Below are 22,436 nucleotides of genomic sequence, written 5' to 3' on the forward strand. Positions count from 1 at the left end.
ACTACTGCAGTCCTCATTGGAGCCTGTAAGGTTACTTATCAGTCCCACAAAGTATGTTTTCATATGAAGGGCCATTACTGCTAGAGAGAACAACTGTTGGGAGCAGAGTGTTTCTCAGGCTTTCTTACTTAACAAGGCAATGATGAGTCAGTGCAGGGCTGTATGGGGCTGCTGCAGGGCAGACGGGAGGTCTATGGTTATGTCCTCACACATAGGACAGCAATGTAGGAGTTCATAAGAAGAGCAAAAAGATCAACAGTGTCTTTTTTTTTTTTTTCCAGTTTTTACTTCAGCTCAACTTTCACATTTACTCCTTTTTTTTTTTTTTTTTTTTTTTTTAATGAAAAAAATGCAAATTGATTATTTGGCCAGATGAAGGGGCAAAAAAAAAATAAAAAAAAAATCCCTACACATAAGTGAAGGAATAATCACAGAGAAACATCCAAAATGTGTCTCTAAATTTCCTCACACTGTGCAGAGTTGCATTTCCCCACCCCCATCCAGTTCACAGGCAATGTCCATGCAATAAATTATGCCTGCACAGGATAAAGATATGTATCTGTACAACTTATCTTCATATTACTATTGTATCATCTACACATTGATCTCCTTCTCTAGGGATTAATTCCAACAAAAACAGTCCCTGATACTTATCCCTAAAGACAGGTCTGCCAAGGATGTACTTTCTTTTTCTTCTTGTATGTGAAGTTACCCACCAAACTGATAAATTTGACTGCCAGGCATATACATCACAGTACATCTAATCTATCTTGAAATTGCTACAGAAATTATCAGTTGTTCAGATAGGGCTTCTTTCTTGAATACATTTTTTGTAAAGCTGTGTGGAACACTTACCTTAATATGTATCGTAAAATAATTTAGAAAATGAAAAAATAATAAAATTAATTATAAAAAAAAAAAGACTAAAAGTAACTCCTATGCCTACATTTAGAACTTTACAATATTTCCTGCTGATAAACTCGGTGTTGCCCACATCTCTGGGAAACATTTTTTTCTCTCTAGTCAAATCAGTTCCTTTTCCTAACTCTGTATTGTTCTCATGCACAAGGAATTAAGGAGTGATTTTTTTTTTTTTTTAATGAAAGGGAAAAATGGAAAATCACCCAGGACTGAACCTTATGTGCCACAAGGTTTGCACGTATTAGCCAAGTAATGTGAGAGCAAACTGTGCATGCAAAGAGTAAAAGCAAATATTTTTGTCCTACATTTTTTTTGAATGTTGATTGTTTGAAGAGGGGGCCATATGACGAAGTTCTGTGGACAGAGGATAGGGAAAGGGAGGGGGAACACACACCAAAGGGATGATAATGTAATGAATAGCAGTGCAAACATAAGAGGCAGTGGGGAAGACAAAGGCAGAGTGATGCACTGAGCAGAAAAGTATTTTGGTCACAAAAAAACTGTAAGGTCGAAAAGGAGAAGAAACTTTGCCTTTGAGATTTTGCCAAGAGGCAGCTTTTGGTAATCAAGGCAGTTCTAATAAAGCATAGAAATGAAAGCCAACTGGAAGAGATTCAGAAAAGCTGGAGTACCTCAAGGTAAGACTGAATGTCCACTTAATAGTGGAAGTAAAAGGAATATAGGGAGGCAAGTACAGGGGGCAGATGAGCTTGAGAGATGCCTCTTCATATTGGCCAGAAAATAAGCTAGAGGACAGTGAGAGCTATAGGAAGAAAATAAGAGGAAAGCAAAAGCTGGCAGAAGGGTGGTATCTGTTCTTTGTAGAAGGCTGCCTTTCTCTTGAAAGCTGTCCATTTCAATGACGGAAAGGAAAATAAGTTTAAAATCTTTTCTAGAAAAAGCTGTTCCATCCTCTGCCTGTAGAGCTTTGCTCACCCTTGTCTGAATGCCAATAGAAGCTTTTGCTGCCATTTCAAACACAAGACCTATAGACTGATATCATGAGTGGCCTCAACTCTTACTGAAGTCAATAGGAGTTAAGGGCATTCAGCACTTTCCAGGGTCAGGCCATGTATCACTTAAAAATAACTCATCAACATTAAACATCGTTAAGGAAACTAATGCTCATTAACTAGCAATAGACCACTGGGAAAGGATCAATAGTCGTCTCCAAAATCATCTTACCTATTACAGTATATGCATACTCTACTTAATGACAGTGAAGGATAGCAACACTGAATGATAGGTCACTGATGACAGTGAGTGGGAAAGACTGCTTCTTAATTAATCAGGACAGTATTAGCAAAGAACTCCACTTAACAGGGATACATCTGGGGCCCTAACCAGGTGATTAGGAGGAATGATGTTCTGTCCATTGCTGAAGCAAAGTGGCAGCTTAAGAAGAAGTTCATTGTAATGAATATCCTTTTAATTCTTTTGTTTTTCTCCAGAAGAGAGAGCTTTTTTTGTCTTACATTTTTCATGGCATTTCTTTACTTTAACTGTCTCTTAAACTGGTGTGAATTCATAACCAGGTAGGTTATGATTTCAGCTTGCCAATGAAAGGTTTCTGCAGTGTGGCACTAATATTCCGAACTGAGAGGCTCTTGTTCTCCAAGACTTGTCTGGGGAAATCTTTTGCCATATTTTGTTCTCATCTGTCTTCAAGGTCATTATTTGGCAGAGTGTGAACAGCGAAGACTCTCATGTTCTATGGTGTATGAAGGGTTTGCAGAATTTGGCTCAAATGATCAGTTTAGTTTCCTGCTTCTGATCCAGTTCTGGATTCCCTTTCCCTCAGGATGTGCAGGTGTGAAATAGAGAACTCCAAATGTGGAACGCTTTCTGCAGCTTTCAAGATTATCTCAAGGCAATTTTAAGAAAAATAAATAAATAAAGGCAGCATAATCTTATCTGCATTCCGCCAGTACATAATGACCCTCCCCATCTGACTGAATTTATTGTAATCCCTATAAACCTAAACCTCAAAGAATTCCAATGCCTTGCATTTCTCTTCTGCTCTAATTTACGAGAAGTGGGTAATGTGCCATCTGGAGGTTTCACTGCCACTGGGAAGCACGTTCAGCCCACAGTGGAAGCAAGTCAGGCCAAAAGGAGAAAGAAAATGAAGGGGAAGGAGAAGATCTGGCTTCAAGGAAAAAGTATCATGAACTCACAAAGATAAAAATTGCATTGCAAAAAAATCATTTTTAACTTTCATGATCGGCACATACACAGCCGATAACCCAAGGTATCAACCTAAGGACATTAGCAGCATTACAGGGCAATCCTTACACAAGGACAAAATGTTCTTGAGCAATTTCTGCGATGCACTAGACACAAACAGTTGTGTTTTTTTCTCAAAACTGAAGTCCTGTCAGGCTTCTTGTTTCACCTTTTTTAATTTTCCCTGAACAAACATATTTATTGTGATGGCTTCAAGCAAATTTCCAGTTCACATAGATTTCCTGTGAGAGAACAAAGGGCTTATTGGGTGGAGCTTTTAGGCTGATAGGCTGATCTATAGCCAGGTCATGAGAGGTTTGAGACCCATTTTACTCACTGAAAAATAAAAAGCAACTTAAACAAAAATAACATTGAAAAATGTGTTTCAACAAAGTCATAATTACTTGCCTAAGAAGAGAGCAATACAGCTGTCAGAATAGATCAAATCAACAAGTTAGACACAGGACTGAGAAGCATATTCGATCACAAAATATGTTAAATCATCCTATTAATACTAGAATAGTACACCCTAACACAAACTTAAGCAGACCCCTAACACATTCTGAAGAGGATGTTAAGAAAGCATTTACTATACATATCAATTACAGAACACTTTAATACTGAAACAAAATCATCATTTAACATCTGATCCATGTCCTTAGCACCACTTTTAAATTTTTTTCTTCAAATACTTGCTCTTTGTCTTCATGGGTGACCAAATTTCTGTCTCCTAGCCTCTAACACCAGCACAGCTACTGAGGCAGAAATGTTAACAGCCATGTCTAAAAGAGTATCCTTCTGGCCAGCAGGTAGAGAAGAAAGTTTCAGATCCTCATCAAAGGCAGAACCCCTTTTCCAACACACCATTGTTATTTCCTTCCCATTGTTATCCTTCTCATTATTGCATGACTGATGTTTGCATCTACCTCTATACATATAGCCACTGTATAAAAAAATCACAGTTCATTATAGTCTCAAAATAGGAAATTCAAAGGGGATAGCAGGTTTCCCAGCTAATAAAAGATATTAAAAAGAAAGAAAGAAAAAAAAAATAACAAACATTAATTTGTTACATTTAAATTTAATCTAAAGATGTATTCTCAAACTTTGCAATTCTTTTAGTCCTTTCTGAGCTCTAGTAAGTTAAGAGATATACAACATACTTTTATTCTAGGTTCATGAAGAGGTTAAAAACTGATGATCTGATTTCCTCTCATTCACATATACTGGAAACTCTTGATTAGCAACCTTCCATGGGGTGTTTTCTGAAACAGGACACTGACCTAGCTGGTCTATTTCTTACCTCTCCAATAATTTTGTCCAGATGAGACCCAAAGTGCACTGTTTACAGTCAAGTTGAGAATACAGCATATTCAGAATAGAATAGTTTCAGTTGGAAGGGACATACAAAGACCATTGAGTCCGACTGTCACAACCTTCCCTGACAGCTTTGAGGACAGTTCCCACATGTCCTGTCACCAAGGAGAAAACATGAGCACTTCTCTCTCCACTTCCTCTCCTCAGGAAGTTATAGAAAGGAAAGAAAACATCATTTTAACCAGTGTTTTTTTTTTTTTTTTTTTTTTTTTAGAAAATGGCATTTGAAGGCTGTGGAAGTTGCAAGTCTGACCTTCTATCTGTAAAACACTAAAAAAATAAAAAAATAAAAAAAAAGAAAGGGGGGTTGGTCTTTTATTTATATTAGTGGATTTTGGGTGACAATATGTCACAGAAACAAAAAGCTTATACAAATGAATTAAAACTTTATTATCTTCAAATTCCATGAGAATCTTCTGAACATGAATCTGTAGGGAAACCCTCCCCACTTTTCTGGAAGCAAAGGCACTCTACAGAAAAAACTACAAGATTCACCAAAATCCTGAAAAAGTAATAAATGTACAGCCAGATTCAGCAGTCAGTTGATAAGGTGCTCAGCTAAGGCAGCCCTGTTTTTCTGACCAGGACAAATGCTTTGCTAGTAGAAGGAAGAAGGATCCAAGGCATCTATGTGGTGACAACAGGAAAATTATCTTATGTGAACTGTTTTCAGTAGTACTTTCGCTTTTACATGAATTAGCCAAAGGAACATGTCAAAACAAAAGAAATGCCTTCAAAACAGAGGACATTACACTTCAAAAGTCCCCTTGGACTTTTACCTGCCTGGGATCTGAGAAAATCTGTATGGCCAGTGGCTGAACCGCTCTAGCTGCCCTGGCGACTCTAAATCACAGCCATGTCTACCACAATCCTCTACTCTCATTCAAGACTTTATATATATATCACTTTCATTTATTTCTGTGGTTTCTTGATCTTGGAAAAAGTAGTTCAACACCTACAGAATACTAACCCTAAGGAGAAAACTGTACAAGCAAAGTTCAAGTATCCCATCATTGATTGCACGTGCTTCATACTAAGTTCTTTCCACTATAATTCACTTTCTACAATAGCTGATAGATTTTTCCAGTCTTCCTCTGGGAATCCTAAATGCCTTTGCAAGAGAATTGTAAAAAATCTTCACTTTCACTAACAAAACTCAATTCTTGAATGAAATGTTTAAAAATCTTTAGAACTACTTTATAATGCATGTTGAGTCTCTTAAAAAGAAGGAAATTGCGCAAACAGTAGAACACAGGTGTGTGTACAAGAATATGCTAAATCGCGCTAGCAATTTGATTTTCTAACCTCATGATACCACAGGTTGTGTAAACCCAAATCAAAATTCTCTGTGTACACTCTTATCAAGCAGCATGTTTATTCTGATACAGAGGCCTTCATTCCAGGAAGCATCTCTGTCCAGAAAAGTATTGACATTTGTGCTTAAATTTAAGCTTAAGTCCCATTCAGTAGGATGTAAGCACATTTAAACACCTGTATGCCTAAAAAGAGACTGACAAAGGGCATATCTGAGTCAGAATTTTATTAATGTTCCCTGAAGGTTATATAAGATCAAATGGGTAGATCGACTTGGAATTGTGTTGCAGTGACTTTGTGCAATGTTTGGGAAAATGAAACCATTAATGAGATATCACCTGAATAATTTTTCATTGACAGTTTGGGTAATAAAATGTGAAATGCTTTATTTCCCCAAATGAGGTCAGCACACATGTGGATAATTGCCTGAAACAATATAATTTTTGTTTAACCTGTTTAATTGTCTGGTAACTTGTTTGTTCAAAATCAATATGCAGTGAAAGAATATTCTTGTGTTTGACTTCTGAGAAGCCCTAGTTTTCATGATTAACAATTGCCTTTTTGGCAATACTCTGACTTAAGCAAGTAACAAAAAGTAGTTTTTCCCATACAGCATTTTCAGCTTAAATGATCTGGAATTATGTGGGAGTCATTTTCTTTGACTACTTCCTCTCTGGGAAGGCAGAACAGATTCATATTCATTTCTTATATTTGTATATATCTGTGCATTCACCCTTTCTTTTGCCATCTGTCATAGGAATCAGCTTAAAAATGGATATGCAAATATCTGAATCTGATTTTGATATCTATTTAACGTTATTTATTTACATAAAATACAAACAAACAAAAAAGTATTCTACAGAGAAAACACAGAGGACTGTAGACACTCCTGAAAATATTGAGATAAACTTATTCAGAACTATAGCAATAAAACTGGCTTCTAGTCATAGTTTGGTATTTTTTCCATCTTTGGTACTAGATCCATATTTCTGGATTTCTTCTGCTAAAAAGAGCACAGAGTCTGCATCTTATGATTTAGCTTGCAATTGCCAAACTCTGCACTTGTAATTCTCCACTCGAAGCCTCAGCTGGAAGTGTGTGTAACATCTGTGTGTGGACTTGGCAGGAGGAGCCCACCACCCTGGGCAGTACATGAGTCCTGCCCACCATCTTACAAGATCAGATCCTTATCCCAAGATTTGACAGAACTCAGAGCACAAACATTGCCAGACCAACATTTATGCTCAAATAATTGTCCAGCTTCTCAGGATTTTCCAAGAAAAGATCACTGACTTCTCTGTTCAAGCTAATCAAGATTTTTGTTATTAGGCAAATCCACTGATACAGTTTTAGTGATGTTAAAGAAGCTTCATCAATTTGCTGTAGTAGAAGATCTGGCCCATCACATTTCAGGGTGCTGAAGCATTTGATTCATAGTTCTGTATCCCTTTAGTACAATTTCCAATCTCTTATTTTAGTAAAATAAATGTCACTCAAAAACTAGATCACATTCCTGTTTTTCTTACAATAATGGACATGGTAAGGAAGCGGTGGACTTTCTGCCATGTGGAACAACTACATCATGTACAATCAAACAAGAAAGAAAAGGGAAAAGAAAGAAACCGCATCAACACAGTATGCATCCATTCATTTTACTGTGTCATTTAGCATATGGTCATTCATCTGATCAAGACAATATCTGGCATTTTTCCCAGTTAATTCACCTCTTTTCCTCTCTCTTTGTCCTCTGTTGTAGCACCAGCCTTTCAGCAGGATTTCAGGTTGTGATCCCCTTGGAGAATGAATGGTCCTTATTAAGTGTCTGGAAAAAAACAACAACTTATTAGTGCATTGAGACTAATTATGGTGCTATCTTAATCATATAAGGGAGTGCAATAAAAATTAACAACACACTCGAAATCAATTTATTTATTTATTTATTTATTTTATGTCTCTTTCTCTATATATAAATTGTCAGTGGAATAAAGTCCTATAGTTATAACAGCTGTCTTAATGAAATCAGTAACTTTTCAAAAGATAGTTTTTTTTTGTTTGTTTGTTTGTTTTTTCCTGAGGTTTTGTGATTATAATCATAGAATCATAGAATCATAGAATATCCTGAGTTGGAAGGGACCCTTAAGGATCATCAAGTCCAACTCTCGACACCGCACGGGTCTACCCAAAAGTTCAGACCATGTGCCTAAGTTCACAGTCCAATCTCTTCTTAAATTCAGACAGGCTCGGTGCAGTGACCACTTCCCTGGGGAGCCTGTTCCAGTGTGCAACCACCCTCTCTGTGAAGAACCCACTCCTGACGTCCAGCCTAAATTTCCCCTGCCTCAGCTTAACCCCGTTCCCGCGGGTCCTGTCACTAGTGTTAATGGAGAAAAGGTCTCCTGCCTCTTGACAACCCCTTACGAGGAAGTTGTAGACTAATGTTGTGAACTAAGTAATACTTTAAAGAGCTTAGCCATGAATCATTCACTGAAACTAAGCAAAAAAACATGTGAACATTCCTGGGCATGCTATTCTTAATTATATCTGAAAATGTCTACTTAATACTTTGATATCTAATCAGCATTACATATTTGAAACCTAGACAAGTGAAGTCTAGACATTCAAAGTGCCTTGTCATATTTTTTACACTATTTATGAATTTAGATGCACCTTCAAAACGTAGAAGGCTATGACAATCAGTTAAGGTTAGATTGTGTGCAAACATATTTAATTTTAATTGATATCCACTGCATAAACAGATTTTTCTGAAGGCAGCTAAGCTACATGGAGAGAGATGAGAGCTAAACTGTAGAGCAAGTAGGCAAGACCTGTTTCTGTGGAACAGATCAAGAAAAATGAGTACTGCTCCATCTGTATACACCCAGGTGGCTTAAGATCTTTGAAGAATATGAAGAACAGAGCTGTCTTTTGATGTTTTTTGTTTATTTGTTTTTCTTCTTAATGTTGTTTCATTTCATGGTAATAAATTAGCAAAGGTAGGAGACTTTGTTTACACACCTGAAATTCAGGGGGATGGCAATTCCCAGAGCTACATTCTACCTGAAATATTCAAGGACATGCAGCTGACACAGTGGGCCTCTGACTGCAAGACAGACAGCTCCAGGCCACAAAGCTGCTATATAAAACTGTCTATGTCTACTTAAATTAGAGCTGACAACCAGCCCTGGGTTTATAATGCTGAGTTCTCAACTTTTAGACACCAAAACCTATCCAGAAAAGGAAAAAAGTGCATTAAATTTTTATTTTCTTTTATTTGTATTTTTGATTTATTTTATTTTGCTTTTAAATTTATTTAATTTATTTATTTTGCTTTGCTTTTGGTGCTTTTGGACATTGTTTCTTGTTCTGTTTTTTCTTCTCTTACTTTTATCCTCTTTTTAAAAATAAACATTTAATATACCAAATCTTTTCCTCTTCTTTTTTGATAAAAAATACTTTAAAGCTAAACATTTAATTAAAGCTTTTTTTTTTTTTTTTTTTTTTGAGGAGATTATTTAAATTTAATAATATACAATAGTATTAAATAGAAACAGTAGTTTGTACTGGATACTTGAAGAAAGATTCCAGGAAGTGATATATATACTTTTCTGAAGTATCACTCCTAATGAGCTGAGGTCTCTTCTAACCTAGACAATTTTGTGATTCTGTGATTAGAACTAATTTTTCAAAAATAGCCACTAATCTCGTGTACAAGGTTTCAACATTATCGAAAAAATATATTCACGTGGCATTCTGACTAGCCATAACTCCCCATAAAGTGGGTGTCTAGGGCACTTGGACATGAGGACTTAAACCCAACATTTTTTATCAGTTTCACATGTATGCTTTAAGTATTTTGATTTCTTAAAGTCTAACACATTTTAAGACACATACACACACACACAAATTACATAAGAATAATTCACTAAATGTCTGTTTTATTAAAAATGGTCATAAGCTTTTATGAGATGAGAACCATGGACTGAAGAACCTAACTGTATGTTTATGAATACAAATCCCAGTCCAAGAATTTGTAAAATTTAACAATGTGATTTTTCCAGCTTTTCTCAGTACCTGATAAATAAGCTTACAGTTAATTCAAATTGGTATTGCTACTCTCGATTTCTTTTTCTTTCTCTTTTTCTTTCTCTCTTTCTTTCTTTCTTTCTTTCTTTCTTTCTTTCTTTCTTTCTTTCTTTCTTTCTTTCTTTCTTTCTTTCTTTCTTTCTTTCTTTCTTTCTTTCCTCTTTTTGTTGTTTTATTATTTTATTTTATTTTATTTTATTTTATTTTATTTTATTTTATTTTATTTTATTTTATTTTATTTTATTTTATTTTATTATTTTTTCAGGGGAGTGGGGAGAATTTTTCAGGATGTGTGTTTGTGCTCATGTAAAAATGTTCTTCATTTTATTATAGTAAACACTAAACTGAAGAAACTAATGAGGTATTTCCTTTCAGTTTTGGTGGTAACAGCTCTGTCATTGCTGCTCACTTTTCACATGTCTTATGTCTTTGTTTTAAAAGTGAGCAAAATATTCTGTGTGAAGAATCTTGCATTACTCTTTGTTCTGCAACATATTTTGTTAGAGAGCCCACACTAGTATCTAAAATAGTGTAAATCATCAGTTTTTAATCTGGCAGAAAGTAGATAGTGGCCCATTAAACTTTCGTAATTAAATTTCCCTTGCACTCCCCCATAGAACCATTATCTGAGTTTTCTAATTAACACAAGAGGAGGGAGTTAGTTCAGAGTGATGGGATCTATAGCCATCCCCTTTCATTTTAATGACCTTTAATAAACTTTTATTACTATTGATATTTATAATTATAATACACCCTTTCCTCTGCAATGTGATTTTAAGGGTCTTGTCAAAAACTGAAAAATTCTCCCTCAAAATTGGAGCAACCAAGTAATTGCATTCTCAGACACACAGAATTTGGAGCCAACAACATCAGCAGAAAAAGGCAGTGTATGCAAGTGCAGCAAGATTTTCTTCTCCCACTGTTGCCAGTGGGTGATGCTTTGGTCCTGATCTGCTGCTGCCCTTTGCTCTGGCAGCAGAGCCTCCCCCAGACAGTATGACACTACAGCTGAATCATGAGGTGACTTTGTGACAGATAACCACAAGGAATTATGCAGAGTTCATTTAACTTATTTTACTTCCAGCCTTACAGAGGTCAGATACTAGAGAGGAGGATTAACCACTGTGACACCTAGTCCTTCCTTAGATTTTTCATCAATGGCTTTTATACCAACTAAACGCTTTTACACAGAGCTTTTATTGGTAAGTCAAAACTTCTAACCTCTCCACAGCCTCAGTACAGCATATCTCATATCACAACGATCCTCTTTCATGTAAGCAATTATGTTCCCATCAGAACTACAGTGCCACATTTTTCTTTGCTAAAATGAGATGCAAGGCTGAGCACTTTAGGCAGTCCTTCTTTCTTCTGAGTATGTACGAGAAAGGCATTCTGTCCTCCAAAAAAGAGGTACCTATACCAATTAACAGAGCCTGTTAAGTCTTCAAGGAAGTCTACACCTTCCTTGGAGCAATCAAATAAAGGAGCAATCAAAACCTGAGGGCAGGTTTTGGCTCCTTTTTGCTTCTTGCATAGATGTCTTCTTTGGAGAAGTGGCAAAGTATCTGCTACATTGAACACGTGAGCAAAATTATAGGGCATAATGCAGCTGTTCACATCCTGGTTTCTATCCTTAACTTGCAATGTAAATCTAATACCTGGTATTCTGGATCTACGAGTCAAATTTTATGACTCCTCAAGGCTCAGTGTCTTCGGTTTTTGAAGAAAGACTTGAATTTAGATCTGGATCATCTGGACCTTCTAATCTGGGAACATCTTCAGTTTTTACGAATTTTTCATTATTGGAGGTTGTGAACATTAAGATAACCAGTGTCAAACAAAACCAGTTGCTTATATATAGGTAGCAAATACAGAAAAAAAGCAAAGATGAACCAATAATTATTTTAAATTAAAGATACTGGAAAAAAATAATAATAATTTCAATGTAAATGGTGAAAAGGTGGTTTTGAAAGTCTATGATTCAGGTAGATGAGATCACAGGCAAAACATATTGCTGTAAAAAAGTATCACTCTATAAATACCCAAGAAACATTGGATGTTAACTACAAGAGACTTAGCAGCTAATAAAATTGTAGAACAAGAAGAATGCATTTCCTGTAACAGTTTCAGAAAAAGAAAAAAAAAAAAATAATAATTAATAGCAACACTCAGTCCTAACTGCTGGAATTTTAAGTTTAGATCAGGTAAAAAGGAGCCATTAAATTGAATTCGAGACCTGATATTTTCTTCTGTTGTTTGAATTACAGATGATCTAATGGTTAGCATTTAAACTGAAGTTCTCCAAAAGCAGTCAGAAATGTGTCTTTACACTTCCAGTAACTTTGAAACTTTTATATCATGTTCTCAAGTGAACTTTGCATTCCTAACCCTGAGACTAACCAGGCTGCTCTCTGAAGTTCAGTGGTAGGCAGATAGATACATACTGGATGAATGCAGAGAGAAATTGCTTCATGAAAAAGGTATGCAATAAAATTTGGCATATGTTGCTGAAGTGATTATGAGGTCTGTGTGAAAGCAGTAGTAGGTAAATTTTGGCTGGCACAGCATACAGATACACAAGAGAAAAAACACAGCCAACAGTGTGATCACAGGACAGGAACCAGCTGCCTGGATTTTACCTCCTGAAAAACAAACAAGGAAAAGCATGGGGAGAGTTCCTCTGTGACTTACAGTATCAGGGATATAACAAAGCACGGCTGAATAGTCAGCAAATGTGATTTGTACATGTGAGCAAAACTCGATATGAAACTTTTCTAAACGTGCTGAGTTCTCTTTATCACCACCCACTGCAATTATTTCTGCCCTTAGTGTGGTGTACCAAGGAGTGGGGAAGCAGGTCTCCAGATAGTTTTTTTTGAGAGCACATCAAGGAGAAGACCAACATGATAACCCATAATCATTAATGTTTGGGACTGGGAGGATGTTATACTGTGTTCAGGGAGCATTTAAATCAGCAGTACATTTCAGTGTTTGTTTCTATTTTGCCATTCCAAGAATTTTATATAGTGTAGAGGTTTCCAATAAATATTAAAAAACGTTGAAGATTTCTATCATTAAAATTTACATGCTGGAACAGGCTAATGACATACTCCTTCTTGAAAACATCTAAGAATTGCCAGAAATGAATGTTTGAGAAGTAGGATACCCACTAAATTGTCACATGATACCAAATGAACTTAGATTTGATTTTCTGACCTAAACCGTTGATCAGTTCATGCCTTAAATACATAGGTGCCAAGTCTGCATAAATTCAGTCCACATCAACTTCTGTTTTTATCCTTTAATATTAGTCAGCTGTTTTATTTTGTTTTGTTTTGTTTTGTTTTCCTTATGTATCTTGCATCTTCAAGATTCACAGATTAATTAGAAAAATGAGAAAAAAGGTAACTAGGTAATAGAATGTCCTAAGTACTATGAATATTAACTGTACTTTTTATTCAACGTAGATATTGACTATGTCTTATGACCCACTATTGTATTAATTTGCTTTCTTGTATTACTGTTTTTCAGTCAGTGATGGTTTTGCAAAATACAAATACAAATTCCCACCTTGTAAAATGTTGTATTAGGAAACATTAATTAGAAGTTTGTCACCTATTCATTCATATATGGCATGATGTATCATATAAAACATTACTTATTGAATATTATTTGATATGCATATGATCAGTATATACATTTTTATATTCATTCATAACTCATATGCATTTTTGTTTTTATTTTGTATACATAAATATAATTGTGTGTGTTGTATAGATATGTAAATATTCAAAAAAAACAAAACAAAACAAAACAAGATTTAAAGATGAAGCAAGCAGACAGAAGAAGAAGAAGAAGAAGAAGAAGAAGAAAAAAAAAAAAAAAGAAAAGGAGGAGGAAGGGGAAGAGGAAGAGGAATGACAGAAATGATGAGAGAAGCACGAAGCACATTATGCAAACAAGTCAGTGGTGCAATATTATCACTTCTTAAAGTGGTAAAGACAGCACTAAATCGGTCCTTTCTTGTATACAGACAACTGTGCCTAAGCAGCAACAAGGACAATGTCTCCAGGTCACTTGCATGGATCTCTACATTTTTGGTGAACTTTTCAAAACATTGCTTAAGATTGCCATGAACAAATAGTCATTTTTCCTACCTCCAGCAGATTACTTCTCCTCCCTGATGCTGTTGCTTCCCTATTTGCTCTGTCCCCTGCATTGTGTTGTGAAATTCTGCACAATAAAACACCAAAACCAAATATCAAACTTATTTATATCTTGCTCATTAAATATACATATAATAATAATAATAAAAATAAAAATAAAAATAAAAATAATAATAATAATAATAATAATAATAATAATAATAATAATAATAATAATAATAATAATAATAAACTTATTAAATTCATTTAATATCAATAATTATTTATAATATTTATTATAAATAATGATAAATTTGTTTTTATTATTATGTACCTCAAAATTTAAATTGTAATCATTTATAGGCTGCTTGACTTTAATCAGTACATACAATAATTTGCTAAAAAGAATTTATGCCAAGTCAGGAAGAACAGCCCAAGCAAAGAAACATCTGTGATAAAAGCATCAAGCAGTCTTTCTAACCATGTACCATGTTCAAGGTCTCTGATAAGCCACCTGGCTATACCTACACACTCTGATAACCCCAAGCTGGTATTACATTGTTCAGCCAGGGAAGGTCTTGTTGCTGGGCACTGAGCTGATAGGCTTGTGGCTCTCTCTGTTATGAGACACAAGAATATTTGAATATCATGTCGGAAAACGTTCACAGAAAGCCATAAGGATGAGCATCTTAATAAGCAAAGCTGTTAATAACCAATATTTCTGCAAATCAGAGCATCTGCATTTTTACTTCTTTAGGGTTGTCGTTCACTTCTGAGAAACTTCTGTTAAAAAAAATAAAAATAAAAATAAAAATAAAAATAAAAATAAAAATAAAAATAAAAATAAAAATAAAAATAAAAATAAAAATAAAAATGAATAAAAGGGTTTAAATTCATTCCTCAAAACTTCAGGTTTCTGCCTTCAGCAAGTAAATGCCTTCTGAATCCCAGACATCAACCCTGTATTATTCCTCTTGTTCCCTCACTGAAATCCTGAACTCACTTGTCATCTGTAAGATATATCTGTTCATTTACATTTCAATGTCCTTTCCCATAACTTTATCTTGTTCTGCATTTTCCTGCACAGAAACATTGTTTTTCCTTGCAACGAATTGTTGTGCTCCAAAAATATGCTCAGCATTAGTTCTACATGTACAAGCACAGCTGTATTTCATGTTCAGTAGGGTCTTTGTGTGTGTATGAATCTAGATCGACTGAATACAAGTAATCAGTGAACCCTCAAAATTTTCTGGTTTTATCTGTAACTTATGACTACAAACCCTTCTTTGCTCAGTGCTAAAGTGAACTTATTTCTTCCAATGTCCCTTTGAAACTCAAACATTTTCCCTCTATTCTTAATGCTGTTGTATCCATGTATGAACTAGAATTTCCCATCATTTCCACAGATGAACTATATTGATATACAGCTGCCTTGTAGTAGTACTTGTAAGGTTTAATCCTTTGTACAGTATCTAGTCTAGTATTACTGTTAATTCATTTTCTCTTCATTCATAACAAAATTATTAGCCTTCAAAAGTCCTCAGCCTGTTCTGTTCTGTCTTCAGGTCCTTGTAATTACTCAACAGACCTCAGTCTCCAGGTGCCCTCTTCTCACACATTGGTAATATCTTTGTTATTTGCTTTCAGCTTTCAGCTTGCACACCTAATTTTCATCTTGGCTTTAGTGAACGTGCTTTTATTTTTAGAGGGATCTTTCCTTGTAGCAAATGATTTTATGATTTATGTGTTTCTGAGAGTCTCCTTTTATCTGTAACTGTTTTCTTCATTTCTATGGGTGTATATATATTGTTTTACTGTATATATATTTATATGGGTCTCTCTATATATTTATTGTGTATATATATATATATTTTGCTCTTCTGCATCCCATAATGTGTCCTATACCCTTAAGCAGCAATGTCCTTCAATCCAGAAGGTGCTTTGGCTTTGACACATCTTGATGTGTTTCATGCCTCGACAGTGGGGCTAAGGCTGTCCCAGATTGTTGTGGTATCTCCCCGACCTCTGTTTCCTTCTGCTGTTGTTATTTTACATGTAGTTGGACTGGGAGTTCCCTGGGCCTTGCAGCATGCTGTATGTTTGTCACCTGTCTAGGATATTTAGGTTCTGTTCTCTTAATGAGGTTCTTATAAATTTCTGAGATATAAATATTAACTGTGGAGTATTCCTTTCTTTTGTTCAAACTATTATATTGTACCCCTTGGTTATGATCATCTGTGAACTCAATGTGTTTCTTTCTTTTATAAATATGTCAAATGTTTGCTTAACCACCCCATGCTGAGTTCTTACCTGAGTTTTTAAGCTCAAAACACAGGCACTTATGTTCAGAGCTGTGTGTTTTTCCTTTCTCATATACTTTTTTCCAAGATTTGCTCCCTGTTTCCTATCTCCGGTGTTCTCATTTTGTTGCTTGGGTTCATCACAACTCTTCATCCCCCTTTCTTACAAACAATGTGGGAGTCTTCTCATCCTGACTTTAGTCTGTGGGGATCCACTGTATGTCATGTCAGCTGGCATCTCAAAAAACAACCTCTTGTCTATCTTGAACATCAACATTGTATAGTATTTTAACATACTGAAATGACCTTGGCAAAACATTAAATAAGCAATAACCAGCTATCTATGTGAAAATAAGTATGCCTTGATAATCTGATGATGATAATCAGGAAAATCTGTATTTCTTTCAGTCATGAGGCATCAAGTTTTATTTTGTTTATAAGGCCACATATGTAATGGCCACTTATATTAATGGCATTCAGTTAAACAAGAAGCAATATGATGGCAGCACAGCACAAAGAACAGGGAGGTACCAGGTCCAGAAAGCCACTTCTGAATTTTATTCCTAATTAGTGGGTTGCAATCGATAGCTGACATTTGACTTATTAATGTGTCTGCAAAAGTTATCTATCTGTTTTTACAGACTTTTTAAATTTCACCTAAAGCATGTTAAACTCTGAAAATAAATTGTGTTCTCCTAACATCATTACTAGAAATGAAAGAAATGAATGGTAAATGTGGCATTTTCTTTTTATTCAGGTTACTCACCTCTACAGGGAACTTTGTGTGCAGTCAGTTTTACTGTTTTCTCATGATCAGTCCATAGCTTATACAAGTATGAGCTGTGCTTGAAGTGGGAATTCAGAGGTATTGGTACAGAATTTTGAGTGCTGTTATTGCATTGCAAATGCTCTCCATGGGAGATTCTGGTATATCTGCTTGAAGTGTTATTATGGCATACCAGCACATTTTGTTCACTCTGGAATATTTCATTTCCCCAAATAGGAAAAGGGAATAGAAAAGCATTTTATAAAACTGGAATGCAAGCCAAAATATCGGTAGGTTTATCCAGGGACATGTGTGAATTTGGATTTATTTTATGTAAGTAGAGTACATTTAAACTGGTCAAATATTTCTCCTACATTCATCCTGTTATGGTCAAAAGATTTTGTTTCAGTACTATTTCATTATTTTTCTTTTTCAGTCTCACTGTTATGAAAACATCAGAATTCATGTGTCTTGGATGTTGAAGCCAGATATGAATAATACTTTTCTCTAAAATCACTTAACACTGAAGAGACACTGGATTTTAAAATCTCATTTAATTTTCTGCAATGACTAAAAGGCATTTTGGTACTTCATGGATTTCATGCAAGTTATGATATTTAAGAAAATGATTAATTAAAACTGGGTGTGACAACATTGAAGTGAATCTCAGAACAAACATGTTGCAAAGACCCTAACAAATTTAAGTAATTTTGGGAAAAGCAGAAAGAGAGGTGGAGTACAAAGAGTAAAAAGGATAAACTGTTCAGCGTTACTAACACATATATTTTTTTGATTTAGAACAAAATTCTAAAAATAAAAAAAAAAAAAAAAGGAAAACCCATCTCAATGAATGTTGATTGAAAATCCTGCAGCTGACTGACCATTATATTCTTAGAAATACAATTACAACATTTGGAGTTTGAGTCATGTAGTTTCAATTCTCAAAGTCAACAGACAACATCTGTGGATTTTGATTCTTAAAAAAAAAAAAAAAAAAAAAAAAAAAAAAAAAAAAAAGACTGTGGCTTGCTTTGGCTGAAAAACTATTCACAAAACAGACGTAGTAGCCTGTGAAGCCTGGCATGGAGCCACATACCGCCTTCAGGAGGGACATCGTTCACAGCTCTGCTTCTTTGCAACCTTATTGCCACAGAAAAGTAATGACAAGTGCTGTAAAACGGCCAAACAGTAATATTCCTCCTCAGCCAGCTCATTCCATGGACTATAGTCCATGGAATGGACCAATATATTGGTCCATTCAGTTTTCGGCAGAACTCCCCACTGACTTCAATGAGGATTTAGATTTAAAAAACATTTGCTGAAATAGTATGGTTCCTTGCCAATAATAAGCATTTATTTTCAGAAGGTATAGTAAAAAGAAACATAGAAACTCATTGTGAATGTTAATTGTGGGTTCCAATTGTTTCTTAATTGTAATAATTTCCTGCACTTCCTTCTGTTACTGCATATAATTGCTCTCTATTACCAAGGTTTCAAGCAAACAATTGTACATATAGGATAAGACACCATGCAGAGAATATCATATTCTATGAGGGTTAAATTTATGGTGAGCAGCAGAGGCCATTTGAATCTGAAAAATTCCTTAACTGATTTTCATACAAAATTTCCACAGGGAATAAATTTTATCTAAGATGTATTTGGGTTATTCTTAACGAATTTCTGACTTGTGAGTTGCATATTATTCAGGTTTACAATAAGGAGTTGAGGTATGCAGCAATACTGTTTTGACTATATGAAAATGAATTTTTAGCTTGATCTTGAATAATGCTCAAGTGCATAGGATGAAGTTCCTGATTTTTGTAGATTTAAAGGTGTATTGACATTTTTGGATCTGGATGTAAATAGATAGATATCCATCTTCTAAAAGCAGAGTTAGTAACAACTTCATAGTGGAGAAATGTGAGAAAAAGATACAAATATCTGGAGAAACAGCAAGATACAGAGAAAAATGTATTTTTCAATAAAATTTATAACATCCTTCCCTTTCTAATCAGTAACAACAACAAGCTAGTAACAATATGTAGATAACCATACTTTATTTTTTCAAATGCTTTTACAGAATTATTGACTATTTTTTATCTGGAAAAATAAAATTACTAGTCTTTCTTTCAATCTTCAATATTCCTGTACCATAAGAACCACCCATAACTATTAGGAAGGTACTACTGATGCAGCACTGAAGCCATAACTCATCCAGGTGTTAACTACATTAAATAGCTTCTGTAGTTCTAACTAACTAACAGAAAAATTAGATCTACTATCACAGGATTACTGTCAGCAGAAGGAAATTAAATCTGTAGAAAAGCTAAAAGAATGAACGTAAGGAACACATCAAAAAGGAAACCTTGGCTGACTGTGAAATTTTATGTTTTTTCCATTATGGGAAACTTCACTCATCCATATTTGTCTTTTACAAAGGATTATGAATTGAGGACTACAAGTCCATAAAATTTATATTTTGTCATCTGGTTTGATTGGTGGAATTATGTTATTGAGAAGGATTCTGAGATCACATTAGCCAAGAAAGAGTAATGCACTACACCCACTGAAGAACAATATATGTTCTTATCTACCCAGGCAGGCAATCAATTCTCTAGTGCATATATCAATACACGCTAGAAGTCCACTATTGGCAGATCATGTGGATGAAGTCTTGATACAGGCTTTACCAACAATGATTACCACAGCTGAATTCACTGTAGGTTAAACAAACAAACAAACATGGAAAACAAACAAAAAAACACATAACTAACTAGTTCTTTATTCCTGTGAATTTATTTCCATAATATGTTAATATAAGAGGTCCTCTCAAATGCACAAATGCATACACGTATGACCCACTTTTGAACTGTAACCTAAGGAAATATATTATTTTGAAATATTGAAAGTGATAAAATGCATTTTCATATCAGGGAAGTGAACTTCAAAAAATAAATGTTCTGAAACTCTTAAAAAACAGACTACCATAAACATTCAGCAATGCTCCCAAACTGCTTGTCATTTTCATGAATATCAAGATCAAAAAAAGAATCAAGAGACATGGGAACAACTTCTAATTCTGGTTCTGCATTACCAGAAACACAGAGATTCATGAATACATTGATGGGACTTCTGTCTAAGAGCTAGCCTAGGAAACTGTTAGCATCTTATCAGACTAGATTTGGAGACATTGATGCTTTCCAGTTACAGGAAATTATTATATTATGTATGGTGACTTACCAAAAATTTGGGGTAGGGATTAATAATTTATCAACTAGGATGAAGTCTAAATAATGTTACATCATTGCTGGAGCTAGGTTCAAAATCCTGATCTCCCTGAAATCTGTGGTGATGTCCACTGACTTCCCTGGGCCAAGATCTTTTTTTCATAACACCTGTGGGTGTATTGCTGACTCCTTGGCCTTTGTGTAGCTTGGTCACTGTAAAAGTCTTGCAGGAGCAGCACAGATACTAGAACTGTGTAAACCACCTGACTAAAACTACTAAGATATTTGGAGGACTTGTTAGTGTTAGGTCAGAGGTTGGACAAGGTGATCTTGGAGGTCTCTTCCAGCCTAGATGATTCTGTGATTCTGTGACCAGAAATACCTCAGTACTACACCTTCAAAAATACGTTGAGCCACTTACTCCATTTCTGCATTTATGAGCTTATTGAAGCTCTTTGATTTCAGAGTATAAGTCAAGCCCTGTATATACTTTCCTCATCTAAACGCTATTCAGCAATTTACGTTCAGAACTGATTTTCTGAGTTGTGACATTCTTTGGGTTTTATCACAGCTCTGCGTGTTGCAACCCATAACTTTTAGTATCTAGTTTCACCATATTGTCAATGTGAGCCTCAGAGCAGAACCCAAATAGCCAGCCCATTGAATGGGGAAATACCTGGTCTTGCCAAGGATGAAATGATACAGCTGAGGTTCATCCTAACCCCTACATTCTTCTCTAGCATTACACAGCTCCTAGAGAAGTATCTCTCTTCACTTGGTAGAGAATGAAATTCTTGTTAAGATTCCTTCTTAAAATGGGATGAAACTATATTTTAAAATCACTCCTCAGCGGGAGGTCTTACTGCCTCTGAAGTCTGTTTTGGACTGGAACAGCCTCTGTCTTCTTTATATACTGTTAAACTGCTTCCCCCCCAAAAAATGTATTCATTTGAGAAAAGTAAAGAAATGTCCATACTCATTCTTGTCTGAGAAGTTAGAAAAAAGAGGAAGACTTTCAGCCCAGCTTCTACAGCAAAGACTCTGTTTTATGTATTGCTTAGTTCATGCCAGACACTGTCATACTTCAAGGACCAGGACTAACGATGTTATATGAGTAGTTACCTCATAAGAAGTAGAGTCACGATAATACATTTTGCTATTAGGTCCAAAGAAATGGATTCTACAAAAAGAAAATATTCAGTATCTCCATCTTGCTTGCTTGCTTACTTTTCTCTGTAGCAACGCAATATGGTCCAATATACTAAAAACAATCATTTGATCAGATAGCTAAAGTTTCAGTTATGATGACAATCAGTTCTTGGCTTACCGTATCCTTTTGGCCTATAGCAAGATTTTATTGTTATAAACATAAAGCATAAGGATGTGATGTAGACTTCCGAGCTATGGTTATGGCAATACAGATGTCTGGGGTCCCCTTACAGGAGCACAGATTCCTGGCACCCAGGAAAGCATCTATTTTGTAAGTGAGGCATCTGTAAAGCTGAGAAGCCCCTAAGAGGGAAGCAGCAATGGAGCATCAACTGCTTGGAAGCTGTGGAGACTATGAGTCTCCATTCCTGTGAATTTATTCCTGTGAATGTAGGTGCTGACATTGTAACCAAGGCAATTTTTGACCTGAAGTGCAAAGCAGAGGAGGGCACCGTGTGTCACATATTCCCCTGAGCCCTCAGTCTCACCCTTATTGATGAGAAGGTCAGACAGGTTTAGCAACAGCCATTCATTCACAGACATGGTCATCCTGTCTACAAAGGAAAACTTTTAAAGATAATTTAGTCCCACAAATGGAAACAGTCATCTCATATTTGTTTTTCATTGCAGTTTTAGCCTCCATATCCTTTGGAATGGAATATGGCATAAACAAAACAGGACATACAACACTAATCTTCTGTACTAACTTAAGTAAACTGTTTTCAAAATCATGGTTTAGGTGAAAAGTATGAAATTCTCTTCAGCAGAAAGTTTCAGCTTTCTTCTGGAGGCAGTACTTTAGCAGTGCCTTTCTATCCTCCTGGACATACCTGAAAGGAAATATTATCTTGATACAATCTGACTCTGA

The sequence above is a fragment of the Aythya marila genome, assembly GCF_965140915.1.
Source record: "Aythya marila genome assembly, chromosome: 3".
In the NCBI taxonomy this organism is placed as follows: Eukaryota; Metazoa; Chordata; class Aves; order Anseriformes; family Anatidae; genus Aythya; species Aythya marila.